The 12,902-nt window shown below is 37.0% G+C and overlaps 1 long non-coding RNA gene across 1 annotated transcript; it reads right to left on the bottom strand.

Annotated features, from left to right (window-relative positions):
• Positions 1 to 7,372: 7,372 nt before the first annotated feature.
• LOC131017112 (uncharacterized) lies at positions 7,373 to 8,385 on the bottom strand. Its single transcript, XR_009099430.1, has 2 exons — positions 8,296 to 8,385; positions 7,373 to 7,675 (listed from the first exon to the last, which is right to left on the bottom strand). It is a non-coding gene; the product is annotated as an uncharacterized LOC131017112 (long non-coding RNA).
• Positions 8,386 to 12,902: the final 4,517 nt, after the last annotated feature.

Genomic DNA, 12,902 nt, shown 5'->3' with positions numbered 1-12,902 from the left:
AAGTATATACCGGGATGTTACCGACAAAAGAAACAGAACGAGTTTTGGAATCTGAGACAGAAAACGGGAACTGTGACTGAGTACGACAGGGCCTTCAATCAGCTATCAAGATATGCTCCGACGTTGGTGGACAGTGATGAGAAACGCGCAGAGAAGTTCAGAAACGGACTGCGTCACGAGATAGCGATTTCCCTAGCAAGTCAAGGAGGTCTCACCTACGCACAAACATTGAGCAGAGCCCTCACTATTGAGTCATTGTTGCCAAGGGAGAAAGGAAAATCCCCCGAACAGTTTGGATTCGTACCATCTCAAGATGGTAGTAAGGGAAAGAGAAAATGGAATGAAGGGACTGGTGGAAACATTGGAAATGGGAAGAAACCATGGGTGGCGAATCAAAATCGGAACCAACATCAGAATCCACAACCTCAAGCAATGGTTCAAACTCCTTGCCCAAAATGTCAAAAACTCCATCCGGGAGAATGTCTGAAAGGAATGAACGTCTGCTATAACTGCGGAGAGGCCGGGCATTATGTCTCGAATTGCCCAAAGAAGGGAGGTGGAGCACCCCAACAACAAAATCCCGGGAACCAACAGCGACAAAACCAAGGTCCTAGAGGAAATCAGGGGCAACCACAATACGCTAGGGCCTATGCCATTAACCAACACCAAGCAGCAGGAGATCACGGAAACGTGGCAGGTACGATTAATGTTGTCGACATGTCAATTATAGCTCTATTCAATACTGGAGTATCCTATTCTTTCATTTCATATGCTGCTTGTAAGATATTAGAATTGACGCCACAATCGTCCATAACAACGTTAGAAATTAGTACAACTGACGATGAAAGACTGCTACTAAGGACGTCACCGCGAACTCAGAGCTCGATATAGGCGCGGAAACATTTAGACATACTTACATGTTATTCCTATGATAGAATTTGATGCAATCCTCGAATTGGTTGACTTACTCAAGTCAGAGCCACGATACTTTTAAACAAGAGAAAGATCCCTCTTCGATCTTCAGGAGAGGACGAGACAAGTTTCCACGACATAACGACGTACCAGAGTTTGAGGAAAATTTTCTAGTTTGCTAAACGATATCGCGCTGTTAGGGAATTAAGTACGTATATGATTTAGTGCCGCACAAGAGTTGAGTGGAATGAAAGTCTAGTATCCAAACTAGATGACCCAGATATGCAATTTCGAGGACGAAATTTTTATAAGGAGGGAGGAATGTAACACCCCGCCTATTTATATTAAATTTAGAATTATTTTGAACTTAGATTAAGATGATTTATGCCGGAGAAATGAAAATGAGTTTATTCCAACAAAATTTTTTTTCAAAAGCTTTTATAAAATTTAGTCTTTTGAATTTTTGTGCATTTCATAAATTGAATTATATGAATGTGATTAATTCTATATGCTAATATTATTTTAATACTACATGATTTAATTTAAGTCTAAGTTAGGCTTTAATTATTTTGAATGTGTTGGGCCTGGACAAATATTATTTTGGGCCCTAGTTCCTTGTTAATAATTAAGCCCAAGATTCATTTTTTTTTTAAGAGAAGCCCAATTGCTGCCAAGTACAGCAGACCACCATGCGCCCACTCTTTGACTCCTTCAACCACCATGCGCGCTCACTCTTTTGCACGCTCCCTACCATTTTTGACTCCTTCACCCACGCTTCCTACCTTAACATGTTCATCTACTCCCTTAAATATCTCCCTCACTTACTCCACCAAATTATTTTCATCGGCTCCCCAAGCTCATTTCACCAGAAATCAAGTATTGAGCAAACAAGCAAAAATCAGAATACCAACTGAAATCCTCGCCAAGGTAACCACTTGACTTTTTCGCCTACCTCTGTTTATACATTACGCCTCTAGCTCCAAATTGGTTTAGCAGAAACCACAAATAAACCTCATGATTCACACAGCAAAACATTTCAAGCATTTCAATTAAAATGACATTCATATTCATGAGCATACAATCTGTATATATATATATATTCATACATCAGAGCATGATTTTATAAAAGAAGATAATCACCAATGACATAGACATAGACATAATTTGATTTGCATATCATACACATATGCATTTTCTGCAAATTGCTAATCAAAGCTTTTTAAAGGGAATAAGCTATCTTTTACATGTATATGTTGAGTGTATGCTTGCTGTGGTGAGAGACGAGTCAGGGGAGAGATGGGGGCGGTACGGTCGGCGGTGGCTCCGAGCTGCTGTCCGGCCGAACAAACGGAAGAGAGGGAGGCAGGGTGGCGACGACGGCGGCAATTAGCTGCTGCTCGTCGTGAATCGAGGCCAAGGGCCGCGATTAGAGTGCCTGAAATCAGGGGGATCCGGAGCTCGGCGGCGGCAGCCTATGGTTGTGCAGTCGCCGGAGATTTGAAGGGGCGGAGGCGGCGGCGTGTGTGGCGTCGTCGCTGCCGGAAATTTAAGGTAGGGTCGATCTAGAGTTTGGGGATCTAGGGCTCCAGTGGGATTTAGAGAGAGAGGAAGGTTAGGAGGGAAGTGAGGTGATTTAGGGCTTGGGTTTGGGCGAGCGGCGGCGGCGATGGTTTCAATGCCGCTGCGGCCGCCGGATTTCAGAGGGAGTCGGCGGCCTGAGGTGGTGCGTCGTGTGTGTATTCCGTGGGAGAGGGACGAGAGAGAGAGGTCAGAGGGTGGCGTGGCGTTGACCGGGGTTCCCAGCGGTTGCTGCTGCGCCGGAAGAGGGCCGGCGTTGGCCGGAGATGAGGGAGAAGGGGTGGGGAGCTGGGCGACTGTGTGGGGGTGTGCGTGTGTTGTGAGAGGTGTGTGTGTGTGCGTGAGTTGTTTAAGAAAGAAGAAGGAGAGAAAATAGATTTGGGGGTTTGGGCTTTGTTTGGGCCGAGTGTTTGGGCCGGGTATTAATTAGTTTTGGGCTGCATTTTTTTTATTTGCTTGGGCCGTTTTTAATTAAACTCTGGGCCGAAATTTTAGTTTAAATGGTGGATTACTATTTACTTTTGTTTGGGCTGCGAATTTTTGAAATAAAAATATGGACTTCCATTTAATTGTTGGACTTGTTTAATTGATTTATTAAATTGACTCTTTATTTAAGTTTAATTAATTATTTTTTTTGAAAAAGTTTGCATAATAGTATTTTCTTATTATGTGCATATGTTAAATATATTTATTTAATTATGTGAGTTAAAGCATGAATTAATTTTGCATCAAACATTTTACATAAAATCATTTATGATTAAATTGATTTTATTATTAATTCAATTATTTAAGTAAAATCGAGCAAGGATATTGTTGGTGTCCTTAAACTCAAGAATTTTAGTTTTCAAATATTTATTTATTTTGAAAACCCGGCTAAGTGAATCATAGGATGATAAGCACTATACTATAACTTAATATTAGATTCGGGAGACCTATTAAGATTATAGATTTCTTGTAGGCTTTGTGGATCGTGAGGACTAGCACTGCTATACCAATTCAGAGTTAAGAATAAACGACAGGCATTGCCTAATCAGGTGGGCTTATTTTTCAAATGTATGATTTAGCTATTGAGCTTAAATGTTTCAATGAAATGAAAACTGTTTATCCGATAAAATATTTTGTGCACTCTGCTCTGTTTAAGGCTCGCAACAATGAATCGATCGAGGTTCTCTCTTGACCTAACACGTTATTTGAGAATTGTGTACACCTATTAGCTGACTCGGTGGGTTGATCTCCATTCGGGCACTAATCATGTATGAGGCGTTATAAGGGTGCTCGACGGGATGTGTTCCGGAGCATTGGGTCCCAAATGGGAACTTGACTGGGTTACGCCCTCAGTTCAAGTAAAGCAGGAGTAATGGATCCGTCGGTGGCTAAAAGGTCCGGGATCACAGCGAGTAACGGAAAGGGAGTGTGACAATTGCGCGCAATATAATAAAATGTTTTAACATGCTTAGAAGTTATTTCAATTTAAAACCTTCTAAGTCATGTCAAGTATAATTGGATAAACTGCTCTTATGATTATGAAATGTTTATAAAATGCTAGCCCACTAAGTACATTAGTACTTAGCCCAAAATTACTTTCAAATGTTTTCAGGTTGATTGGTCGGTGCTGACGGGGCAGAGCTGAGGCTAGGGTTCAACTCCGTATTTTGTCTTCCGCTGTTGCATTAGCTCTTATTTGTCTTATGTTTCTCTATCTTAAAAACTTTTATGTTAAATTCTGAATTATGTTTCTTATCGAGCTTAGACTCTCAACTCTAGCACTATGTTATTTAATATTGGTTATCAGAAGCATGAAACCAAACTTGTAATCCTAAGATTTAGAATGTTATTAATTGATTACTATCAGTTGATTTATGTCTTTCTTCACTCAAAGGGCGTTGCCCGACTTCTTATCCTATTATTTGAATTTCACAAGGTCATTCCCTTGTTCATTTCTATGATTTTAGTCGCACCCCGATTATAGTTTATTCCTTCAAGAATTGGGGTGTGACAATATGTATGTGTTAACAATAAATAGTATGAATAATATAAACTATATAATTTATACACTCCTTTAAAAATTATACATTTTTACTCGTGCCAAACCCGATTTAAAAGTAATTTTAATTATTCGTCCGTCCAAACTGAAAAACATATGAAAAAGAGTAACTCTCTTTCCAAACATATATAATAATATCCATTAATTATCCGAACACATTTAAATTTTATAAAATATCTAAATAAATAATATAGACTGTTATAGTTATTGATTATCTAACTCAATAAAAGTTTACAATCAATATGTCTGTTTCTAGACATTACAAAGTATACATTTATAATAAATAGCATAAATTATAAAAGATTAAAAATTAATTTATAATGAATGTAGAAATTATACATTATACGAAATCTTTTTTAGAATTTATCTATCAGTCATGTCGCAAACCCAAGTCAAAAGTGTTTTTACTACCAGTTCTCGTCAAAACACGTATAGTAATATCCGCTATTTTTTCTCAAACTCGTTTAAGCCTATAAATATCTAAAAAGTCAAATATAAGTTGTTGTCTTATTGAAAATTAAAACATTGCAAAGTAAATATTAACAATACCTAGTATAAATAATAAAGTGTTAATATATAAGAGTACCCACTTTCATATAGTTAAAATAAATTTTACCCACTCAAATAAAAACATAAAAAATACACACTTTTTATGTTAAAGGACTAAATTACCCTTCTATATAAATGGCAAACCCTAATTTCCTTTTATTCTCTCATTTCTCTCTCTCTCTACCCGCTCTCTCATCTCTCTCTCTCTATACACGCCTTGTATCTCTCTCTCTTTCTCTCGATCTTTCTCTTCCAAGCGGCGCCGCCGCATGCTCTTCACCACGCCGCCGCCTCAGCGCCGATTTCTCTCTCTCGAATCCTCCAACAAGGCGCGGAATTCCTCCTCCAGAAACACCATGGCGCGCTGCAGCGCCACGCTCGTCTAATTCATCGACGAGTTCACGTTCGAATCCGCCGGGAACTCGCTCAATGCGTTCGTCAATTTGGAGATGCGCCGGACGAAGTGGATGAACAGCAAATCGTCCTCCGTCATCTTGCCGCATCTGGTGCATGTGTCGCTGGATTTTTTGTATTTCTTCACTCTTGATTCGATGATTTTCGGCGTGAAGGGAGCCTGGCCTAATTTAGTTTCCTGATTTGGTTTTTGATTTAGTTTTCTGATTTGGTGAAATCGTGCCCTAATTTGAGATGAACTTGGGACTTTTTTAATTTTTTCTTATTTTGGGGATTTTCGATGTTTTCAAGCGATGTATTTCGTTTCAAGAAAGGAAATGTAATAAATTTTCTGCATAAGCTTTGCTTTGATTGAATACTAAGTATATTGGATCATAGATTGAAAAAATTGATGAAAATCGCGTAATTTTGTACAAATGTTCTTGAATTCACAACCAAATTTATGAATTCACAACTGAATTATCGGCGTTGGTTGTGAATTCACAATTAAAATAGTGTTGATTGTGAATTCAAGTTTTATTGGTTGTGAATTCACAACTTAAAAAAAATGTTGGTTGTGAATTCAAATTTTATCGGTTGTGAATTCACAACTTGAAATAGTGTGGGTTGTGAATTCACGCGAATTCACAACTAACACTATTTATAGTTGTGAATTCAAACTTTAAAACTTGAATTCACAACCAATACTTGTTATTTAGTTGTGAATTCACTGGTTGTGAATTCGTGGGTATTTGTAAAAATTTTATATGCAAGGGTAAAATGGTAAATGTGGGTATTTTTTTTAAGTTTTTATATTAGTGGGTAAAATTTATTTTTACTATATAAAAGTGGCTATTTTCAAATCCACTCAATAATAAAAGTGGCTGATACCTTTCTCTACAAATAATAACTCCACAATTCAAAAGTGGTCGATAGCTTTCTCTATTCAACACACTATCAACTAAACATTTCTTAAAACTCATGTCATCTAATTTCATAAATTAGGAAATTATACAATTTACGAAGCTTGTTTAGAATTTATATAATCGCACTCATCTCATATATGATTAAAAAAATAATTTTATTACTTGTCCTATTCCCAAACTCGTATAGTGATACCTGCTTACTACCTGAAGTCGTTTAAATTTATAAATATTTAAACAAAAAAATTAAAATGAATAAAATATGCTCTTTGTCATCCTCTAGGAAATCCATTGTGAAATGGGGGTAGTTTGATGTGATGAGGAATTCAATTGTGGGAATACTAATTTGAGTGTTTAATTTTCAATATCTCTCTTTTCCTTCTTCTACATGGCTTTCTTTTTATTTTACTAATAAATTAATTAATTTATCACAAATCTTTTCTATTCATCTTCTTACTAACCTAAATAACTGGACTTCAATTCTCAATTCTCTCGTCTTAAATCCAAAGAAAAAAAAATGCATAGATTTTTTTCCCACATTGCCTCGCAAAAACACATGATTTTTCCTTATAACTTTATATTTTGCTTATTTTTAATTATTTTTATTTTTAGCAAGACAAATCATATGTTTAGTATCTATAATCTATACTTATTATAAAAGTGTCTTGTTTTAGAAAAATCTGCAAGACCTATGTTATTCAATCATCTCAAAAAACTAGCATGTTATTTAATTCAAGAGGAAATTTGATGAATATTGTGCAATTAATTAAATTTTAAGGAACTGCAAATTTCAATGGGTTCGTTGCGCCTACATACACAAACTTTCAATCAATTCTAGTTTTATACATAACTATAAAATCTACCTCCAAATACACATAACTATATAATTCCTCTCATTTACCGCATTTAAAGCCTTGAAGAGAGCCTTCACAGTTGTCACACCCCAATTCTTGAATGAATAAATGTAATCGAGGTGCAACTAATTAATAGAAATAAACAAGGAACAACCTTGTTAAAACCCGAATAATAAGATAACGAGTCGGGCTAGGCCCCTTTGGATCACAAGTTTTGTTTCATGCTTCTGACAACCGACATTCATTAGCATAAATTTAGTAGTGAAGAGTCTAAGCTCGGTCAGGTATATCATTTGAAATTTAACATGAAGATCTTAAGTTGGGAAAACAAAAGACGGATATGAGTAATTGCTACAGCGGAAGTCTAAAATAGGAATTTAACCCTAACCTCAGCTCCGTCCCGTCAGCACCAGCCAGCCAACCTGAAAACATTTGAAAGTATTTTTGGGCTAAGTACTAATGTACTTAGTGGGCATGCATTTTATGAAACATTTCATATTTTAATAAAGACAGTTTATCCAATCATAATTGACATAACTTAGAAGGTTTTAAATTGAAAGGACTTCTAAGCATGTTAAAATAATATCTTTCATTTGTGCGCACATGTCACACTCCCTTTCTGTTACTCGCTGTGATCCCGGACCTTTTAGCCACCGACGGATCCATTTATCCCATTTACTTGAACTGAGGGCGTAACCCAGACAAGTTTACTTTGACCTCGGGACGCTACCCAGGCAGGCCCTTACATTACATGCTTCGGAACAGATCCAGCAAGCACCCTTATAACGCCTCTTAGTTAGTGCCCGGTGGAGATCAACCCACCGAGTCAGCTAACGAGTATACACAATTCTCAAATAACGTGTTAGGCCATAAGAGAACCTCAATTGATTCGTTGTGGCGAGCCTTAAACAGAGCAGAGTGCACATAAACATTTTATTGGATAAACAGTTTGCATTTCATTAAATAAACAGTTTGCATTTCATTGAAACATTTAGAGCTTAATAACTCAATCATACTTTATACATTTGGAAAGTAAACCCACCTGGATAGGCAAAGCCTGAAGATCATACACATATAAACCTGTCTTGGAAAAGTAGCGCTAATCCTCCTGGTCATCACAAAGCCTACAAGAAATTCTACTCTTAATAGGTCTCGTGAAGCTAACTTAATATCTTGGGGAAAAATGCTTAACATTCTATGATTCATCACGCCGGGTTTCAAAATTTAATAATAAAGATTGAAAACTAACTCTTGAGCTAAGGACACCAACAATATCCTTACTCGATCTTCTTAAATAATTGAATTTATGAACAAAATCAATTAAATCATAAATACTTTCATTTGCAAAAATATTTAATGCAAATCATTTCATGCTCCACTCATATAATAAGTAATTCATACTTAATATATGCACATAATAATAATATAATATTAGTATGCAAATTATTCCTTAAAATAATAATTAATCAACTATTAAAAGTCTAGTTAATTAAAACATATTAGCCCATTATAAATAAATAGAACAGGCCCAAGCTTAAATAAAAGAATTGGGGGTAATTTTAAATATAGCCCCCAATTTTATCACTATAGCCTCTGATTTAAAACAATAATAAAAATAATTATAATTGTACCATTTTATCCCTATAGCCCCCATTTAAAATATGTAATAAATTATAAGTTTATAAAAAACTAATCTGGAATACGTATATAACCCCCACCTCCCGCATCTCTCATCCCACAAGATGTCGCAGCTCATAATCAATTCATGAGTCATCGCCATCAGATCCAAAACTATGCCTTAATGGTGGTTGATCAGAACTCTGCATCTGCACATTTTTATGGAGGTTTTTGTCACCCTTTTGACATTTTCTCCACCATCCCTATTTTGTGGAGCTTTTGAGATCTGACCAGTGGCAGAAAATGTAACACATCTTCATAAAAAAATGTAAGTTTCGTCCCTTTACCTCATATAAAACACACTATGTAACACACAAAAGTAAAATTAAGCATAATATGACATAGATATCACTTGTTTGGGTGCGAGCACAATGAGGGCAGATAATCCACTACCACCAACTCTGATGAAGTGAATGCGCCCCTTCTCTCCAAAACCCCGCGATTCGAAATCGACCTCACTTATGCAGTGGGGAGAATTAGCAGAGGTCGCGATTTTGGCGAGGAGATTTTCGAAAGGGAGATGCAGATGAGACAATGTGCCATTCCTTTCCAGCCGCGGAATGCCGCACCTGAAATGCAGACGAGTTTGATACAACTTCTCGTTAATGGATTCCTCTTTTCTGATTTTGGAGTTTGAGTTGATCAATTATTAATTTATGTAATAGATTTTAAATGGGGGTTGTAAGGGTATAATAGTTAAATCATCATTATTTTTATTATTTTAAAAATTGAGGGGTTATAGTGAGAAAATTGGAGGCTATATTTAAAATTACCCAAGAATCGGTCCAACTTAATACTCCCTCCGTCCGCCAAGATTATGTAAAAATTACTATATTTGGCGTCCGCCAAGATTATGTCACTTTCCTTTTATGGCAATGGTCCCACCATTCTCTTTAATATTTTATCCTTACTAACACTCTTTATTTACAAAAAACTCACTCAAAATTCAATCTCAACCACACATCTCATAAAGTGGTGGAACCCTTTCTCCACTATATCAAAATCATCACCAATTTTATTAAATCCCGTGCCCAAGCAATTTTACATAATTTTGGCGGACGGAGGGAGTAATATAAATTAGCCCACAAATGAAATGAGAAGCCCTTTTGTTAAAAATTCGCAGACCACCTCAAATAAATAAGGCGTGGCCCTATTAAAATATAAAAACAAGCCCAAACATTTATTAAAACCGGCCCAAACCCGGCCCAACCTCAAACTCCCTTTTTCCCCTTCTTTTTTTTTTCAGAATCAAACACGCACACACACCCTCAGCTTTCTCTCTCTCTCTGCTCACCACCCAGATCCGCCTCTCTCTCTCTCTCTCGAATCTCCTCCGGCGGCGACCGCCGCCGATCACCCCGCCTTCATCTCCCTCGTCGCACCACACCATTCGGCTCACCAATACCCACGAAAGAAACAGCGAAGCAGCGGCGATTCCGTCTCCGCCTTCCTCCTTGGCGACGGCGAGGCGCCGCCGCCTCCCTCGATCTCTCGTCTTCCCCGGCGAAGCGCCGCCTCTCCTACGCTCCCCCTGTAAACTCCGACATCGACAAGGCCATCGAGTCTCTCCCTCATCTCGCCTCGTTTCTCCTCTCCCCTGCTCCGGACAGAACGACGGCAGAGCCGCCGCCGCCGTACCCTAGGCTCCCAAATCCGGTCTCCTCTCGCTCCAATTCTCGGCGACCATAGCAGTAGCCATGGCTGCCGCCGATGACAAACGCTACAAGCCACCTGGAACCAAAGGTTCCCAATTCCGACCTTCCCTTTCTAAAATCCGGCGACGACGGTCAGCAGCTTCACGCCACCACCGCCGTGCCCTAGCTACTGCCTCCCTCTTCCCTTTGTTCGGTCCGACAGCAGCTAATAGCCACCGCCGTTGCCGCCCTGACTCCCGACTCTCACATCCCTTCCTCGACAGACACTCTCCAAGCAGAGATACCCCATGAGTTCTATTCTTGTTTTAGTTATCAGCATTTTCATTTCATGCACATATCATATGTTCTTATGGAGCAGTGATTGGTACGTAAATAAACAAAACATAGGCAACAAAACTATCAGTTCTTATATATCATTATCTGTATTCTCATTGTATGAAACATTTACATCTCGTTGTCTTTATTGTTATGTAAACTCAGTTATAGATGGACATATGAACAAACATAAAGCTGTATATGTGTGTGTTTACTGCTATGAATTGAAGAAAAACCTTGATAGGAAAGGCTGAGCTTTTTCTTGATGTTATGCCTGAGTGTTCTACTAGTTTGAGGAAGGGCTTTGAGTTGGTGTATCTTTTAGATGGCAGCATCGATTGAGCATTGAGGAAGTTGTCAAGATGTGTTATTGTGTATGTGTTTGCTGTATTGTGAGGAGATGAATATAGGTAGGCAAAACTTGGATGGGATGGAAGCACGGAGTTGGTAGGAGTTCACTATAATTGTACTAACAATATGGCTTGATGTTTCTTATAGGCTGATTGATCCCTACTTGTACCTTGACTGAAATTGAGGCTTATTTTGAGGAGTAGGTGGTGTATGTAAGGGTGAGGGAGGAAGCGTGGTGATCGTGGGAAGACATGATGGTAGATGACAAGTGGTAGCATGTGCTCATAGAATAAGGCTCAAAATGTGAATAATTAAATCAAGCACACATAAATAACTGAAGACTTCAATTAAAATCTCTATGATATTGAAAATTTTGGATATGTAAAAAATCCTTTAAAGTTTGCTAATTGAAATACTAGTGCAACTATTTAAATACTCAATTTATATAAATATGAGATGCACAAGAATTTAAATGACTCAAATTTATAAAAGTTTTTGTAATTCATTTTTGTTGGAATTAAAATTCAATTCATTTCAAATACTCCGGCGTAAATCATCTTAATCCAAGTTCGAAATAATTTCTAAACTTAATAGAAATGAGCGGGGTATTACAACTTCCCACGTGATATTATTCAATATTTGTTCAAAATTATATAAAAAAAAAACCCAACATGATATTATTCAGACAAAATTACCTTATGAGTTTTCTATAATTATAAAGCTATAATAAAATCATAAAATAAGGCCCAACATGCTTCCGTATCAATTCAATATTAACTTTAACATAAACCAACTATATATCTTTAGTCGAACTATTTCTAGGATCTGCTTCGTTGCGTTTTACTGACTCTTCGCCTTGTGGGGTACGTCCAACCACACACTCGCAAGAGATGGATGCAACACTCCTCCTTTAGAAGCAACTATGAATTGCCCAGAGTCTATCACTCTTATTTTACGAAAAAAAAAAAAATCCAACCACGCAAACGCATCAGATGTTTAAGCGATGATTTTCTCTGAGAATTCTCAGTCTCGACATATAAGACTTAGTTGGTAAACAAAAGAAAATAGTTACTCAATTGGAAAGTTGAGCAAATCAAAGTGTTTATTGAGGAATTGTATAATATGTAATACATTTAAGTAATATCTCCTTTAGGGAGGAGACAAACTTGTTTAGCTACTCATTAGGTAGCTTTCTACTAAATACATAAGATAAAATTAAATAAATTAAATATAATATAATTCATCCATAAAAACTCACTCTAATACCATTTTAGGCGAGAGCGTGAGAATGTGTGATGCGTATGTTTTATCATTATAAAAGAACAAATTCATTAAGATATTTGATATAAAAGTTAAAAAGGTGGAGTTGTTGTGTAATTTATTTCTCACTCCAAAATTGTATTAATCATTGAATTCTACATTAAACAAGTATCGTGAATAATTTATAGATTTCGATAGAATTAATTTATAATTTCAGTAGAATTGATTTATAGATTCAATGAAATAATTCTAACTATTTTCGCAGTTAGGAGTTTAATTGGAGCATCTCATTTCTGAGGCAGTCCATTGGAGCATCCCATTTAAATAAGGAGAATCTGTAAGTCACAAGTCAATGCTTATATATCTCTCCTCAATTATTATCACAAACATT

This window comes from Salvia miltiorrhiza, chromosome 3, assembly GCF_028751815.1.
Source record: "Salvia miltiorrhiza cultivar Shanhuang (shh) chromosome 3, IMPLAD_Smil_shh, whole genome shotgun sequence".
Lineage (NCBI taxonomy): Eukaryota > Viridiplantae > Streptophyta > Magnoliopsida > Lamiales > Lamiaceae > Salvia > Salvia miltiorrhiza.
The sequence above is the reverse complement of the archived record's forward strand: the minus strand, read 5'-3'. Positions and strand labels throughout refer to the sequence as shown.